Source organism: Macaca mulatta, chromosome 8, assembly GCF_049350105.2.
Source record: "Macaca mulatta isolate MMU2019108-1 chromosome 8, T2T-MMU8v2.0, whole genome shotgun sequence".
Classification (NCBI taxonomy): Eukaryota; Metazoa; Chordata; class Mammalia; order Primates; family Cercopithecidae; genus Macaca; species Macaca mulatta.
This window is the reverse complement of record NC_133413.1, coordinates 76199938-76215769: the sequence shown is the minus strand read 5'-3', so window position 1 is coordinate 76215769 and position 15832 is coordinate 76199938. Positions and strand designations below refer to the sequence as shown.

Below are 15832 nucleotides of genomic sequence, written 5' to 3'. Positions count from 1 at the left end.
CCTATAGTCTCCTTGGTCTTCTGTGGTGAAGACAGCTTGTGGGCTTACTGTTGGGCCCCTGAGAGACCTGAGATAAAAATATCTCTATGAAGAGGAGAAGCAAAGATTACTCGTTTTAAACAATTAAAAAAGGGCCTGCCTTGGCAAGAAAGAGGGTTAAGGTCATGCATGCTGTCTGAAATTAGGTCTTGACTGGCCTCAGGGCAATGCATTTGTCACATTTTTCCAAATAAGGAATAAAATTCGGGAAAGTTTAAAGTGTGTAATCATCTCTTTAAAAATCTTCTACAAATGTTTGTATGTATGAAAGCATAACATGAGCATTGGCTGTGTGGAAGCAACTCCCTAGTTTGTACATTTCCTGGAGTGTGAAGTCAAGATCATTGTGAAACTGGCATTTGGAGGCATCTGAGTTGCAAAAGAAAGACCTGAATGCATATTTGGTATGTGAACGAATTGACCTCATTTTCCAAGGAATAAACCTCTTAAGTGACAGGAGTATGACTGCTTTGTGAAAACTATCCTTTAAAACACAGTCCGAAGCGGGTGAATCACCTGAGGTCAGGAGTTTGAGAACAGTCTGCCAACATGGTGAAACCCCATCTCTACTAAGAAATACAAAAAATTAGCCAGGCGTGATGGTGGGTGGCTGTAATCCCAGCTACTCGGGAGGCTGAGGCAGGAGAATGGCTTGAACCCTGGAGGCAGAAGTTGCAGTGAGCAAAGATCGCGCCATTGTACTCCAGCCTGGGAGACAAGAACAAAACTCTGTCTTAAAAAAAAAAAACAACAAAAAACCCCAAAACCCCCACAATCCATTGCTAGTCTGTGCTACTGTTCTAGAATGTTCTTAAGATATGGAAGTTCACAGGATGTGTCCCTTGGGATGTTGTGACTATACTATTGTGGGTTTGATCACTATGCTTACTATGCCAGTTTGCTTGTGGAGACATTTTGGTTTAAAGAGATACTGATAATTGGACTTGGATATTCTTTATACTCATGGCCTTGGCGCTTCTTTATTACATAGCCATTTTGAGGGTTGCTCCTGTTAAAACTGATGATAGTCCTCCCGCTATGGGGAAACATGTTTTCTCTCTCTCTCTCTCTCCCTCTCTCTCTCTCCCTTTTAAAAACCAATAGGAATCTGAATCTGCCGAGTGTGGTGGCTCATGCCTGTAATCCCAGCACTTTGGGAGGCCGACGCAGGTGGATGACTTGAGGCCAGGAGTTCGAGACCAGCCTGGCCAACATGGCAAAACCCCGTCTCTACTAAAAATACAAAAATTAGCCATGTGTGGTGGCACGTACCTGTAGTTCCAGCTACTCAGGAGGCTGAGGTATGATAACTGCTTGAACCTGGGAGGTGGAGGCTGCAGTGAACCGAGATCACACCACTGCACTCCAGCCTGGGTGACAGAGCAAGACTATCTCAAAAAAAAAAAAAAAAAAAGAAAAAGAAAAAAGAAGAAAAAAAAAAAAGGGTCTGAATCATTCTTTGTAATCAAATAATTTCCTGTTTTGAGAAGTCTGTAATTACTCTCCGAACCATATAAACAGCAATACACAATTCCCAGTTGGCATATGGAAATTTTCGGTTGTCTCTTGAAATATTTCAAAATGGTCTTCTGTTGTAATACTGGATAAAATTTTTCTAAACAGCATGCTCTTATCCATAGTATTTCACAGAAAAGTGACTTAAAATGCCAGCATCTCAGCACATTTAGGTGTATCTGTCCATTGCCTGGGCAAAATAATCACTTTCTTTAATCTTTAAAACCAGCTGTTCACAGACATTAATTGCCATGTCACTTACACTCCTTGAAACAGTATCATTCGACAAAGACACACATTTTAATTTGTTTGCTGCGTCTGGTCCTATTACACTTGATATCCAGCCATTGTCGGTGGTGAGTCTCAGCAACTGTGGGTGGCTGGCATTGTTGTGCAAAATATAATGATTCCAAATAGGACGTTTTGTGAATAATTGCATTCATAGGCTATTAGTTTGGAATATAAGTCTTTTCCTCGTCAAAATCATCAGATTTTCAATGAGTGCACAGAAGAACTCAGTGCTGACTTGCTTTTTTGCAGCTGGATGCATTTATTTTTGGAGTCAGGTGGTGATGTGGAGGGCTCTGTATCTTCAGTTGATTTGCCTTCATAATCCACTGACATTTCTTTTCTTTTTTTTTTTTTTCTTGAGACAGAGTCTAGCTCTGTCACCCAGGCTGGAGTGCAGTGGCACAATCTCGGCTCACTGCAACCTCCACCTCCCAGGTTCAAGCCATCCTCCTGCCTCAGCCTCCTGAGTAGCTGGAATTACAAGCATGCACCACCACGCCCGGCTAATTTTTGTATTTTTAGTGGAGACGGGGTTTCACCGTGTTGGCCAGGCTGGTCTCGAACTCCTGGCCTCAAGTAATCCAACCGCCTTGGTCTCCCAAAGTGCTGGGATTACAGGCATGAGCCACCGTGCCCGGTCTGCACTGACATTTCTTTAAGAAAATAACTAGTAGCATACCCAATGGTTGGGTCAGCATATTTTTCCATTTTCTTTTCTTTCATTAAGATTTTGAGAAACATTCAATAAAGAAGCTGTTTCTTATTAAACTGTTATCTTTAGACACTTTCACATAAAAATACATAATGTATGTAAACCTATATCAACTCAAATTATAAAAAAATTCTATAAAGCCTAACAACTGATTGATGAATTAATGTGTTTTTTCATGCATTTATTTATTTTACATCTATAGAGCAGCTACTCTTTTCCAGGCAGTGTGCTAGACTCCAGGGGTATAAATAGAAGTAACATATTTCTGTGCTCTATAACCTCAAAAGCTAAAATGGAGAAAAATGTGTAAAGATGTAATTATAATATAGCAGCAGTGAGACAGAAAAATGTAGTAAAAACATTATGGGAAGTCAGAATATCTAACGATTAATTCTACCTGAGAGTTCAAGGATTGACTTAGTGACAACCTCACAGTCAGAATTCAAACTGTCTGTAGCTTCTTGCCTCCTATCTTGGCTCTAAAGGCAGAGAACAACCTATCTCTGAAGGTCTGGTGACCTGGGTTGAGAAGGTCAACCCTGGATCTTTTTTCTTTTTGAGACGGAGTCTCACTCTGTTGCCCAGGCTGGAGTGCAGTGGCGTGCTCTCGGCTCACTGCAACCGCCGTCTCCTGGGTACAAGCGTTTCTCCTGCCTCAGCCTCCTGAGTAGCTAGGCCTACAGGCGCATGCCACCATGCCCAGCTAATTTTTTTTTTTTTTTTGAGACAGAGTCTTGCTCTGTTGTCCAGACTGGAGGGCAGTGGTGTGATCATGGCTCACTGCAACCTCCCTCTCTCAGGTTCAAGTGATTCTCCTGCCTCAGCCTCCGGAGTACCTGTGACTACAGGCATGTGCCACCATGCCCGGCTAATTTTTTTTTTTTTTTGTATTTTTAGTAGAGACGAGGTTTCCCCGTGTTGGCCAGGCTGGTCTCGAACTCCTGACCTCAGGTAATCCACCAGCCTTGGCCTCCCAAAGTGCTGGGATTACAGGTGTGAGCCACTGTGCCCAGCCTAGAAAAGGATCTTTTATAGCCCTCTTGGGTTGCTGCAGCCCAGGGAGCGAAGGTGCTGCAGAATACAGGAGCCTTGCTCCCCTCTGCGGGAGCCCAGATCGTCTAATTCTGTGTTCATCTGTGTTCAGTGCTCTCCGCCATTCTCACTTCCTGTCACTTTGCGGGCCTGTTCCTATTTATTTTGGGCTTCAATATTTTCTCCAAAGATGCTTTCCCTGGCTTCTTAATCTAAATTACTGTCATTTCAAACTGTTCATCAAACTCTTTAACTTTCCTCCATAGCCTTTATCACAGTTTATGATCATAGATTTATTTGAATGTCTACCTGTCCACATGGCAAGAACTGCATCTGTTTCTGTGTTATTTTCAGTACCCATCAGATGGTGTGGCATGTAGTAGGTATTCAACAAGTACTTGTGGGATGAAGTATTTGCGGTGTATACAGCAACACAGTCTGAGGTATAAAGTACCCCAAAATGGAGAACTTACTCCTCTGTTTTAGCCCATTTTCTGTTGCTTATAACAGAATACCTGAGACTGGGTAAATTACAAAGTAAAGAAATTTATTTCTTACAATTATGGAGGCTGAGAAGTCCAAGGTGAAGGGGCTACATCTGGTGAGGGCTTTCTGCTTGTGAGGACTCTGTGCAGAGTCTCAAGGTGGTGCAGAGCATCACATGGTGAGGGGTTGAGAGTGCTGGTTTTCGTCTCTCTTCTTCCTGTAAAGCCACCAGTCCTACTCCCACGATGCCCATTAATCCATGAATGGACGAGTCCATTCATGAGAGCAGACCCCTCATGGCTTAATCATGGTAAAAGCCCAACCTGATAAAACTGACAATTGGAGATTAAATTTTAACATGAGTTTCTGGAGGTGACAAATATTCAAATCTTAGCACCCTCTGAAGCTGCAAACACAGTTTCTTAAATTTTTTGCTGTGTTTACTTTTTGCCAAGGGATTTTTTCTGTTCTGTCATTGCTCTTTGAACTGAGTTAATTCTGGACCTACTCAATAATGAGGGTCCACACTCCAAGACACACACTGTGTAGCCTTCCCCGTTCTTCTTTTTTTTTTTTTTGAAGATGGAGTCTTGCTCTGTCGCCCAGGCTAGAGTGCAGTGGCGCCAGCTTGGCTCACTGCGACCTCTGCCTCCTGGGTACAAGCAATTCTCCTGTCTCAGTCTCCTGAGTAGCTGAGATTATAAGCGCCCGCCACCACGTTAAGCTAATGTTTTGTATTTTTAGTAGACATGGGGTTTCGCCATGTTGGCCAGGCTGGTCTTGAATTCCTGACCTCAAATGATCCATCCGCTTTGGCCTCCCAAAGTGTTGGGATTATAGGCGTGAGCCACCGTGCCTGGCTGCCTTCCCCATTCTTTACCTAACAGTCTGCAATCTTAGCTCCTGTGGGTAATGACACCAACACTGTTCATTATGTCACTTAATTCTCCTTTACAATAGTGTATGTTTCTGATCCTAAGAACATGTGGGAAAGATACTTTAAACTGAAAGTGTTCAAGGAGTGTTATAGTTGTGTCACCGGAAAAAGGTCTCAGTCCAGACCCCAGGAGAGGGTTATTGGATCTCATGCGAGAAAGAATTTCAGGCAAGTCCATAAAGTGAAAGTAAGTTTATGAAGAAAGTAAAGGAATAAAAGAATGGGTACTCCGTACGCAGAGCAGCTTGAGTGCTGCAGGTTGCCCTTTTTTTTTTTTTTTTTCAGATGGAGTGTGGCTCCTTTACCAGGCTGGAGTTCAGTGGCGTGATCTCGGCTCCCTGCAACCTCCACCTCCCGGGTTCAAGTGATTCTCCTGCCTCAGCCTCCTGAGTAGCTGGGATTACAGGCATCCACCACCACGCCTGGCTAATTTTTGTGTTTTTAGTAGAGATGAGGTTTCACTGTGTTGGCCCAGACTGGTCTGAAACTGCTGACCTCAGGTGATCCACCCGCCTCAGCCTCCCAAGGTGCTGGGATTACAGGTGTGAGCCACTGCGTCCGGCCCAGGTTGCCCATTTTTATGGTTATTTCTTTATTATATGTTAAACGAGGGGTGGATTATTTATGCCTTCCTTTTTAGGTCACAGAGGGTAACTTCTTGATGTTGCCATGGCATTTGTAAACTGTCATGGTGCTAGTGGGAGTGTAGCAGTGAGGAGAGCAGAGGTCACTCTCATCGCCATCTTGCTTTTGGTGGGTTTTGGCCAGCTTCTTTACTGCAACCTGTTTTATCAGAAGGTGTTCATGACCTGTATCTTGTGCCGACCTCCTATCTTATCCTGTGACTTAGGATGTTTAACCCTCTGGAAATGTAGCCCAGTAGGTCTCAGCCTTATTTTATCCAGCCCCTATTCAAAATAGAGTTGCTGTTGTTCGAACGCCTTTGACAGTTAGACTGATGATACAAATATTCTTGTAGTTTACTTTCATTAGCAGTAGTGATTGTCACTAACATTTTGTAGCAACTGTTTACTTAGATGATGTTGTCTGTCATAGGCACTGGTTGCCCCAGGAAAAAGTGATAGGGGAAAGGAATCAGATCAGTGAAGGTGAAGGGATTAAATGAAAGCATCAATACCAGGGAGGCAAGGGTCGCCAGAAAAAGATAGTCCTTGATAAAAGATCAAATTAAAATAAATCAGAGTCAGGATTTTGGAAATGAGGTTTCAAGAAGAAAGTCAACGGTACAATAATTTGATTATTGGGTCCTTTTAAAAACTCTTAAGTCATCTTCTTTTTGCAACCATAGAACAGTGACTTAAAGCAGCAGTACTTGTGTTCTGTGGTCTCTACAACAGAATACTTCTCTGGTTATTATGTCAGCTCATCCTTGTTCTCAGTCTTCACAGTCTTCCTGGCCAGTCGCTTAAACCATTCTCTTTTAGATCTCTGGAAAGAATGGGCCTTCCCTCCTGGTTGTGGATGAGCGCTTCCCTCCTTGTTATAAATGGGCCCCTCCATCCTGATGAAGTGCCCCTCCCTTCTGGTTGTGAATGGGCCCCTCTCTCCTGGTGATGAATGCATCCCTCTCTCCTGGTTGTGAATGGACCCCTCCCTCCTGGTTATGAATGGGCTTCTCCCTCTTGGTTGTGAATGGGCCCCTCCCTCCTGGTGATGAATGGGCTTCTCCCTCCTGGTTGTGAATGGATCCCTCCCTTCTGGTTGTGAATGGGCCCCTCCCTCCTGTTGGAGGGCACCTCTCTCTTCACATCAGGAAGGCCATGGCCCTCATCAGTTGGCATTTTCCCTACCACAACATTTGCTACCCATTATTGTGGGCACAATATCTAGTGTCTGCTTTCTCTTCCATGCATCCTGTGAGAGAAGGAATGATTTTGCTCTTGTTTACCTCTACATTCCCAAGGTCTGATCAAAGGATGGCACCCAATACATGTGCTGAATGACTGAATAGGGGCAGAGTCCCTTCCTGGTCCTGAAACGAGGAAACTAATTATAGCACCATACAGGAGTTTCCCCACCCAGTGAGCTGGGGCAAAAGAGGCGAGTTACTACTAGATTCAGGGTTTGGTGGGCCCCAGGGTAAGCACATCCCTTGCTCAGTGTCCTAGTGAGAAGCAGTCCAGGGCTTATTTATTTAATCCTAGCATCATGGGTCATCCAAGCTGAATGACCTTCTGCCATTGTCCTTGGTTCCTGGTCCACACTCCAGTACCTCATGGATCCTTACTTTTAATCCCATTCCTATTAGCTTGAAGCTTTGCCTAATTGTCTAGTTTATTTCTCCCTCTACCCTATCCCCTGATGCTGCCATGTAGCTGTCTGAGCTTGGGAAAGTTGCCTTACTACTCTAAATACATTTTTTCATATCCCTAAAATGAGAACGGTGGTATCCATATCACATGTTTGCTGTGAGGATTATATGGGCTCATGTATATAAAGTGTTTGGCACAATACCTGAGACATAATATATTTCCTGGAGACATGATTAATACTGCACCCATAGCTGAGGCTTCTCAGAGATCTCATATGAAAAATGTCGGTCTTTGTGATCTGACTGGGTGAGCCTGGCATTTTCTTTTTATTTTGAGACAGGTTCTCACTCTGTCGCCCAGGCTGGAGTACAGTGGTGCAATCTTAGCTCACTGTAATCTCTGCCTCCAGGGCTCAAGTGATCCTTGAACCTTGGCCCCCTGACCACTGTACTTGGCCCCCTGAACCCTGTACTCGGCCCCTTGACCTCTGTATTTGGCCCGCTGACCCCTGTACTTGGACCCCTGTCCTCTGTACTCGGGCCCCTGTTCTCAGGGGTAAGGTGGCTGAGGTGCGATTCTCACTTGGGGCTACAGGTGTGTGTCACCGTGCCCAGATAAGTTTTGTATTTTTTGTAGAGATGGGGTTTCGCCATGTTGCCCAGTCTGGTCTCGAATTCCTGGGCTCAAGTGAACCACCCACCTTGGCCTCCTAAAGTGCTGGGATTACAGGTGTGAGCCACCGTGCCCAGCTGAGCCTGGCATTTCTAAGCCTAAATCTGAACTAGCTGCTGTAGAGACTGCTCATTGTCTCCCAAAGTCCATTCTCTCCTTCTTCCTTCAGTTAAAAAACCCCTATATACCTATTAATTTCAGTGAGCACAGTGTCCGGTTAGGGACTATATTTCCTAACCTCTGGCCAGTGGGGGGTGAGCAGAAGTGAAATGTGCTACCTCCACTTTCTACTTCCCTCTTTTGCAGGCCATGGTGCTGGTTAGCTAGCTTTGAAAATGGGGATGTAAACAGCAGCTTTTGGATACAGTGGGGACAAGAAGGTAGAAGGAATGTGGGTCCCTGGATGATCTCAGGGAGCAGAGCTGTTGGCTTTCAGGACTGTCCATCGTCAGGTTGTGTGAGAGAGAGAGAAAAAAAGAGTTGTGTTTGGGAGTCTCTATGCTAAACAGCTGAGCCTGAAACTATTAACAACAAACCAGCCCAATAAGAATATCTGGGAGTGAGTGGATCAGATTCAAGGAGAGAGAAGATGATATATCTGATGCCTGTATTTCTTTTCTTTTCTTTTTTTTTGAGACAGGGTCTCACTTTGTCACCCAGGCTGGAATGCAGTGGCACAATCTCGGTTCACTTCAACCTCAACCTCCTGGGCTCGAGTGATCCTCTCACCTCAGCCTCCTGAGTAGCTGGAACCCACCACCATGTCTGGCTAATTTTTTATTTTTAGTAGAGATAGGGTTTCACCATGTTGGCCAGGCTGGACTTGAACTCCTGACCTTAGGTGATCCACTCGCCTCAGCCTCCCAAAGTGCTGGGCTAACAGGCGTGAGCCATTGCGCCTGGCATGGGCCTGTATTTCATTCTCTTCTTTTCTGTTATAGTCACGTTAACAAAAGGAGATGCACAGAATAGCAATTTTCAGTGACCCTCTACCGAACTGTTGTAGGGCTTGGCAAAAAGTCCCATGTGGGAGATCCTTGAGTGTCCAGTGAGTTGAAGCAGAAACTGAACCAGTAATCTGTGTTTTTTATTGGGCAATGCAAGTACAGACTTAACCTAGACATAACACTGTTATAATTCTAGAAGTTTACAGTATGACTGACATATAGCAGGTAGAAACCACGTTCTTTGGTGCTAGTATCGAGTACGGTTGAAAAACTTTAAAGTGAAAGTTAACATTTCCAATCTAGATTTTGTTATCATGGGGAAAATAATGATTTTGATTGAACAAATCAATGCTTGCATGCAAAATTTTAGGTGGACTTTTCTGAGATCTTGTAGAAAAAAAAATAAATTGGGTTTTTATTGTCTAACCACAGATAGAATAGAGTTTTGTTTTCGGGATCTGTCTAGTAGATTACTAAGCTTCCTTGTCCAGTGTGAATAAATAAGTTGGTGGGGGCCTGGGTGATGCAGACAGTTTTAGCAGGACTTGTGTACTTTGCTGGGTATGAGAGTAGACTTAGCATAAACTGCTTGCAATTTCTCTCCACAATTGCTATGCTGACTGATTCATATTCTGGGAATTAATTTACTACTGAATTCCTGGTTGGTGTTAAGAGAATGGCTTAACTTCTAATGATAAAGCTGATAAAATAAGGACTTCCTTAACTGAAATGTGTCCTCCTCAGTCTTGTTCTTGTATCGTGCTGTGTCTCTCCATCCATCCTAAGCTCTCTCTAGTCACAACACTTACTCATTCTTCCATAAATAGATGTGTGCCCAAAAGGGGACAGACAAAAGAAGCATGGCAACATGTCTTACAGATTAGTTTTCTCTTTTCTTCCTCTGTCTTCTTTTTTCTGCAATTCTTAACTACTTCCCTGGCTTCAGGAATAATCTCTTACAATGATCATTCTCAAATCAGTTTCTTCAGCCTCTACCTTTCTTTTACATTTCAGTTCTCAATTCTCATTTTGTAGGTATCTCAAACACAACATATCTAAAATCAATTTCATTCCCTGCTATTCCCTGCTCCTCCACCTTTCAATCCCTCTCCCATCCTGCTCCCACTCCTGAAATTCCATTTTCATGTAAAGGCTTCACCACCCGCCCCCTCACTCTACTCAACCTTATGTAAAACCTCTCTCACCTCCATTTCCAGTTAGTTTCCAAGTCCAGTCAATTTTGCATGATATCCTACATGGACTAGTTCACTGAGCTTAATTATTATTAGCAAACACTAACGCATATTGTGTTATTTCTACAGAAATCAGCAAAAGGTTCCGGGGTATCCTCTGTGTGGAAAATAACCATGACGCACCTTCAGTGTTGTGTGAGTTTTCATGACATACATGAGGGACACTTGGAAGCATGAGTGTTCTTCAAGGGAGATAGTTTGGAATGCTCCCCCACCTGGGCAGCTCCCGCAGTCACCTGGCTGAGGAATTCTCTGCACAGAGGGTGGTTCCGGGAGAGAAGTGGCAGTTCTTACTGCCCCAGAGAGAAATATGTCAGAATAGATAGAGGAGGGAAATTGACCTGAATGTGCCAGTTATAATTTAGCAGAAGCACACCTCTAAAGTCATTCACCTCCAAAGCTAATGGAGTGTTAACCGAGGGAAACATTTTTGTGTGTGTTCTTGAGCGTGACTACCATGAACTGAGTCACTGACTGAGGCAGCTGAAAGGGAGCAGGAAGGAGAGGCCTTGAAGTGGACCCTGCAGAAAAACTCAGAGCGAGGACAGGTCTGGCCTAAAGGTTGATCTTAACAGAACAAGAAGGTCTCTAGCCTGGTTAAGTTAATATAATCTTATGTAGGTTGGAGAGAAATAAGCGTTAGTGACAAAATTGATGCTCTGGAAGCTGTCGGAATCCTGTCCAGAAATGACAGGGAGCTTTTGTGGCTGAGTTAGCCAGTGACTGTAATTGACAGACGGGACAGTGTTTGGGTAGGAAAGACAGCCTTAATGAAACCGGCTAACCAGAGTCTGTGTGAATAGACTTAGTTTCCCGAAAGTGCTTGCAATTGCCCTCTACAAATGCTATGTTGACTGTTTCTTTTTCCAGTAATGAATTTAATACTAAATTTCTTGACAATCTTAAAATAATTTTAACCTTTTTTTTTTTTTTTGAGACAGAGTCTCACTGTATCACCCAGGTAGGAGTGTAATGGTGGGATCTCAGTTTACCATAGCCTCCGCCTCCCGGAGCTCAAATAATTCTTCTAATGCAGCCTCCTGAGTAGCTGGGACCATAGGCATGTGCCACCATGCCCTGCTAATTTTTGTGTTTTTTATAGAGACAGGGTTTTGACATGTTTCCCAGACTGGTCTTAAACTCTTAGGCTCAAGTGATCCGCCTCCTTCAGCCTCCCAAAATGTTGGGATTACAGGCATAAGCCACTATGCTCAGCTATTTTAACTTTCAATGATTGGCAAAATTCTGTTTCTTACTTAGAATACCCCAGTGCATCAACTTTACACAAACCTCAGGAATGCTGGGTTGCTCAGTTACAGCTACCAAATGACTTGGCACCTGGAACCATCTAGTAGAGCTTATGTCCTGGACTAAGGTGCTAAAATCTCAGTTAAGGAGTATTCTGTTGAGAATGTCATCATAAGAGAAATAGCAACTGAAAGCACACTATCTAGATTAGCATATATATATTTAAATCCAAGCTGGAAGGACTTAATATAAAACATGGGGTATTTAGGCATCTTTTTGTGACGACTAATACAAAATCATGTTCTAAAGCCTTATTTTTATACAAAACTTCTGTAGACATGATTTCATTTGATTATGATGGGAACCTAGTGGTGGGTGTTATTGTCAAAATCTTGTCTACTTCCTGAGGCTGGGCTTCTTGGGCATGAGCAGGTGCAGTGGCAGGAATGGTGTCTGCAGTAGGAAGTCCACGTCCAAGGCAGTGGGGAGGGGTGGAGTGAAGGAGCTGCAGAAACTGAATGAATGAGCCAGGCCCAGACTCTTAGGGGATGTTCAAGCCAAAAAAAAATCCACAGAGGATTTTAGAGAGTCCAAAAAAATCCAAGAGGGCTGGAGAGATGGCAGCTTCAGTAATGGAGGGAGCCCACTGATGAATGAATGGTGGGGTCAGGTGTGAGGGTCGTATATGTCCAGCCTAACAGACCACGGCTTCCTTGTCCTCACTGACAGATAAGACTCATGGAAATTTGCCAACTTAAGTGAATTTTCCAACTCACACAAAGCAGCAAAACTGGAATTTGCATTGGCTTAGGCTGATTCCTACATGAATTTTGCTTTTTCTCTCTCTCTTTATATATATATATACACACACACATATAAAAATACATGTATATACACACACATGGATACATACTAGTTTTTATTTTATTTTTTTGAGGCAAGGTCTTTCTATTGCCCAGACTGGAGTGTGGGGGCATGATCACAACTTACTGCCTCGAATTCCTGGGCTCAAGTGATCCTTCTGCCTCAGCCTCTTCAGTAGCTGGGACTACAGGCACACACCACCATGCCTGGCTAATTTTTAAATTTTGTAGAGACTTGCCCAAGTTGGTCTCGAACTCTTGGGCTAAAGCGATCCTTCAGCCTCAGCCTCCCCAAGGGCTGGGATTATAGGTGTGAGCCACCACGCTTGGCATGCTTTCAATATATTATATGATCTTTTAAAATAGTTACTGATTTGTACTTTTGCACTTATTTAAATGTAAGAGTTTTGATCACATAATCACCATGTCCACATGTTTTAAGTAAAATATCGTTGTAATTTTAACTTCCTAGCTGATGATTCTTAGCTAACATTTTGTAATTAGATCTGACCAAATATAAGTGAACAGTTACATAAAATTTTAAGTTAGTAGCAGATATGTGAATTAACAATTGTAATCATAGCATCCCCGAGTCCTCTAGCTTTCATATTTTTCTTTAACATCTGTTCCAAACAGCATAACTGAAGCTTTCATCCCATCACATGTTGTCGGTCTAGTGCCCTCCCCAGTACTTTCTAGGATTCCTGTTAGAGCTTCTATTCTCTCCTGTCTTTCAAACTCATAATTCATATTAGCTCTTTTATTTCATTTTCTCCTCACCAATGTCCTGCCCTTTGGCTCCTGGCTTTTCCCTGCCCACATGACCCCAGATTGGCCCCAGCGCCTGCTTCCCCATAGCCTCATGTACCACCGACAAGGCAATGTGCACAACAGACTATTACGAAGCTTGTAGGGGCTGTGTGTGGTGGCTCATGCCTGTAATCCCAGAACTTCGGGAGTCTGAGGCAGGAGGATCACTTGAGGTCAGGAGTTTGAGACCAGTCTGGCCAACATGGTGAAACCTTGTCTCTACTAAAAATACAAAAATTAGGCTGGGCATGGTGGCTCACGCCTGTAATCCCAACACTTTGGGCGGCCGAATTCTTGAATTCCTGAGGCCAGGATTTCAAGACCAGCCTGACCAATATGGTGAAACACCATCTCTACTAAAAAAAAAAAAAAAAAAAAAAAAAAATTAACTAGGTGAAGTGGCACGTGCCTGTAATACCGTCTATTCAGGAGGCTGAGGCAGGAGAGTTGCTTGGACCCAGGAGGCAGAGGTTGCCGTGAGTCGAGATTGTGCCACTGGACTCCAGCCGGGGCAACAGAGCCAGACTCTATCTCCAAAAAAAAAAAAAAAAAAGAAGAAGGTCTAGGGATCATAGAATGATTACAGCTCAGAACAAGGAAGTCAAGGTTGACAGGAGACATGATTTCTCCAAACATAGTTTACTAACCACTTTCCATCACAGGGCACTTTTTACTGACTACAGTCTGGCCAAGGGCCCTAAACTGTCTTAATATTGCTGGCCTTTCTTCAGTAGCTGGAGAGCTCATCATCTTCCTCTCCTCAGTTTCCAGGGTCCCTGCATCCTTGGAGTTACCCAGAGGCAGCGCCCCAAATTCCTGCTCTTTCATTCAGTAATCTAGGCTCATTTCAACCTGCCAATCAGGATGAACTCCAGGCCTCTCCTTTCATAGCTTGCAACTCTGTTGCTGGGTTATTCTCTATCCTGGTCCTCAGGAAATGCGATATGAAGAACTGGTAAAAGCTTTGATTTTTGGAGAAAGAAAATCAAATTCTTGATGATCTCTTTTTTTGTTTGTTTTCCCCTTTGGATACAGAGTCTCACCCTGTCGCCTAGGCTGGAGTGCAGTGGCATGATCATGGCTCACTGCAACTTTGAACTCCTGGGCTCATGGGATCCTCCCACCTTAGCCTCTTGAGTAGGTAGGACTACAGACATGCACCACCACACCTGGCTAATTTTTAAATTTTTTGTAGAGACAGAATCTCACTGTGTTGCCCAGACTGTGATCAAATTTTTAAGCAGTTTTTTTTCCTACTCACAGTTTGTTAGTGAAGGGCTGAAGTTTAAAATTTATTCTCCCCACTTCAAGAGTACTGATTGATTTTTATATTGCTGCTCCTTTTTCTTCCTCTTACATAATAATAATACTAATAATTATTTATTAGTATGCGTCATGAATTCTTATCAAACATTTTACTGTGTATGGGCACAGAACTTAGAGCTACAGTTGCACCTATTGCATTTAACCTTTACAAACATCATGAGAAGTAACTACTGCTATTACACTCCATTTTCCAGTGTCTGGAGGTGAAGTTCAGAGATACGGTGTCTTTCCTGAGTTGTGCAGCTCATGCATGGAGGGATCAGGATGGGAACTGAAGCCTGCATGGCTCAAAGTCTTTGCTTTGAAGTGCTGCAAATATGGCTTCCTGAGGAGGACTGTCCTGGACAGCAAATTTGTACTACACAGGCAATACCTTTTCCCGGTGCCTTCTTCTGGACTTACGTGTATGTATTTAATAAATAACTTATGAGTTTTTTTTCTTTTTTAACCTACTGAGGGCTGGGTGCGGTGGCTCCTGCCTGTAATCCCAGCACTTTGGGAGGCCGAGGTGGGCAGATCACAAGGTCAGGAGTTTGAGACCAGCCTGACCAACATGGTGAAATCCCCGTCTCTACTAAAAGTACAAAAATTAGCTGGGTGTGGTGGCGGGCGCCTGTAATCCCAGCTACTCAGGAGGCTGAGGCAGGAGAATCACTTGAACCTGGAAGGTGGAGGTTGCAGTGAGCCGAGATCATGCCACTGCACTCTAGCCTGACGACAGAGCTAGACTCCGTCAAAAAACAAAAAACAAAAAAACAGAAACCTATTGAAGCCAGGCGCCTTGGCTCACGCCTGTGATTCCAGCACTTTGGGAGGCCGAGGCAAGTAATCACTTGAGGTCAGGGGTTCGAGACCCGCCTGACCAACATAGTGAAACCCTGTGTCTGCTAAGAATATAAAAATTAGCCGGGTATGGTGGCACACGCCTGTAATCCCAGCTACTCAGGAGGCTGAGGCAGGAGAATTGCTTGAACCCAGGAGGTGGAGGTTGCAGTGAGCGGAGATCGCGCCAGTGCACTCCAGCCTGGATGACAGAGTGACTCTGTCTCAAAAAAACAAAACAAAACAAAACGAAAAAGCAAAAGAAACCTATTAAAATGTTTCACAGGGAGAGGAATAGGAGATTAAGGGGAAATGCTGCTTGCTGGAGGCCAGTGGAAGGTAAAGAGGTTGGTTATAATGGCTCAGCAACCTCACTTGGTTTACCTGGCGTGCAATTACTGGGAACATAGAATGAGGTAACTCATCATACAGGACAACTGCTAAATGGACAAGGATGAGGGGAAAACCTCTGTTGTCCAAAATTACTTGTTGTGAAATACTTGTAATAAATTTATAAAATAACCTTTGGGAAATGAAAACAAACTATTACGGTGAAGCTTTCTTGGTAATGTAAACTTACTTGAAGTTATCTTTAACTTTATTTGG

The 15832-nt window shown here is 43.6% G+C and overlaps 1 long non-coding RNA gene across 1 annotated transcript in view; it reads left to right on the top strand.

Annotated features, from left to right (window-relative positions):
- The window catches only part of LOC144330798 (uncharacterized), a 36339-nt gene extending 20851 nt beyond the window's left edge, over positions 1-15488 (top strand). Inside the window, exons 2-7 of the long non-coding RNA XR_013397287.1 lie at positions 6937-7073; positions 8598-10292; positions 11099-11118; positions 14134-14147; positions 14599-14912; positions 15226-15488. This is a non-coding gene — a long non-coding RNA (uncharacterized LOC144330798). The remainder of the gene's footprint in view (positions 1-6936; positions 7074-8597; positions 10293-11098; positions 11119-14133; positions 14148-14598; positions 14913-15225) is intronic.
- Positions 15489-15832: the final 344 nt, after the last annotated feature.